At 55.9% G+C, this 2347-nt stretch overlaps 1 pseudogene; it reads right to left on the bottom strand.

Annotated features, from left to right (window-relative positions):
* Positions 1 to 589: 589 nt before the first annotated feature.
* The window catches only part of LOC142604965 (feather keratin 1-like), a 1958-nt pseudogene continuing 200 nt past the window's right edge, over positions 590 to 2347 (bottom strand).

Here is a 2347-nt window from a genome sequence, read left to right as displayed (position 1 = left end):
GTAATGCGATGTAGTGAGAGATGTCCCTGCCCATGGCAGGGGGATTGGAGTGGATGATCGTTAAAGGTCTCTTGCAACCAACGTCATTCTACGACTGTATGACAATAGGGTTCTATGATAAGGCAGCCCACTGCACTCTGTCCCTCCCTTTGAGAATGCTGTGCTTAGGCTGGGTTCTCCTGGCGTCTCCGGGGAAGCTAGTAGTGCCTGTGTCTTGTCAATGCCACACTCCCTCCTGACTACTTGCATCACAGTGTTGAGCTGTCCAAGGAAAAAGAAAAGGTGTGCACAACCAAGTGGCTGGCAGTCAAACGTAGGGTAATTCTATCCGGTCCGGAAAAGGCAGACAAATTTAGAAGCTAGAGGATCACACGACCAAGCATACTCAGTGCAAGCCTGTGTTGACGATCAGTGCGCAGCCCTCCCCAAAAACCCCCTCCCAAAATCAGCCCCTGAGCAACATCTGTCTCCCTGGGCGTCTTGGGAGAGCACCTGCAGCGGAAAGGATGACAGAGAGAGTGGGCTGGGATGCAACGGAATTTAATGAGTCAAAAGAGGGCAATGAGGTAGATCCCTTCTCCAGCACCATTGCCAGCGGCTTTAGCAGGGGAGGCACCTCCTGCCGCAGTAGCGGCTGCCGAAGCCGGAGAGGCCAAAGCCCCCGGAGGAGATGGGCACTCCCTCAGAGCTGAGGATGCTGCCAACGGCAGCGGAGGTGGAGGAGCCCACGGCGGTGCTCTGCGGGAAGGAGCTGAGGATGGGTCCGGGCAGGGTCACCACCACGGGGGAGGGCTGGATGACGACGGTGGAGTCCTGGCACTGCCTGACGCAGGGCTCATTGCAGCTGTTGGCCAGCGGGGTCGGGCCGCAGGGCTGGCACGGCAGGCACTGGTTGTAGCAGGACATGTCTCAAAGGTGGAGGTGAACCTGGGAGAGAGGACAGGGGGAAAAACAGGTGGTTGAAGAGCAGCCTGTCACCCCACCACCTCCGGACATCCTTACCCTCAGCCCAAAAGAGCCCTGCCAAGTGCAGCGAAGCCCAGGGAGCTCCCCACCTAGCCCATAGCTCAGGAGACATCTCAGCAAATCCATAACCTCGCTCCACGCCATACATACCGCCTCCTTCCCCCTCCCAAGTAAAGCAGCTTTGAGACCCAGTATTGGACAAAGAGGCAGGTATGGGCAGAGAAATCCCAAAACAGGAGGAGGAAAAGGAAGAGGAGAAAGAGGAGGAGGTGGCTGAGGAAGACAAGAAAGAGCTCCAGAGTCACCTTGTTCCCAAGGAGGTGGAGGCGAGAGGAGTGGATGAGAGAGTGAGGAGAAGGACCCACTTTTATACTGCTCCTGCACCGCCCCGGGCGCACAGTCACTGCACGTGGTCAGTAATTTTCCAACAGACTTCACCTCCACAGCAAAACATCCTCCCTAATGGCAGGGGTTGTGTTTTGGTTTCTGTCAATGCGGTCGTTTCATTTCCTCGTTTCTGACACGACCATTAGGCCACGGAGGCTCTTTGAAGTATTGGCATGAGAGGCCCAAGAAATTCCCGGGCAGGATGATATCAGTGCAGGCAGAAGATGTGCCTGCAAGTGCTGGAGGGCTATGTTGCAGACAAAGGACATAGGTGAGGGGAAATAAATCTGGTGAGGCTGTTTACAACCCTCTGTGCAGGAAGGGGCACATGTCTTCCCACCAATGCAATCGTCTCCTGGGGGCCCAAAGGCTCCTGTGACTGAGGACATGCCGCATCCTTCTCCCTCCCTGCCTGCCTCCCTGCTCGCGCCATCAGTTAGTGGCCACGGCCTCCAAAGGCAGGTGGGCTGTGGTGCTAGTTTGAAAGGCCATTGCCCAAGGAAATCGTTCTTCTTCTTCTTCTTCTTCTTCTTCTTCTTCTTCTTCTTCTTCTTCTTCTTCTTCTTCTTCTTCTGGGGAGACATTTGGTGGTTTCTTTGATAAAGTCCGTCCCCTCTCATGGCTGTCTCTGGGGGTCCCTTACCAGTGCCGTCAGCAGACTAGTGGAAGGGAAATGCCATCCCAAAACTCATAATTCCTCAACAAGCCATGTGGAGTTTGGTCCTGCCTCACAACATGAGGGATGCGTTGAGTCTCGGGACAGCACCTTAGTGCTGCGAGTCTCCACCATGTGCTTTGGTCAAAGGCTTGGATCCCTGACCTGCAGGACGCACAATGGCCTGGCCTGGAGCTGTGTACTTGGGTACGGCCCAGTGCTCGGGGCTGGTTTTCCCTGGGCAGGGATGGAGCTGCCCTGGCCACAGGGGAATTCAGCCCTGTGTGGGTCACGGGCTTGCAGACAACACGCACTCCTGGCTTGGCCTCACGCCAAGGC

Source organism: Balearica regulorum, chromosome 24 (assembly GCF_011004875.1).
Source record: "Balearica regulorum gibbericeps isolate bBalReg1 chromosome 24, bBalReg1.pri, whole genome shotgun sequence".
Lineage (NCBI taxonomy): Eukaryota > Metazoa > Chordata > Aves > Gruiformes > Gruidae > Balearica > Balearica regulorum.
This window is presented reverse-complemented; position numbering and strand designations above follow the sequence as displayed.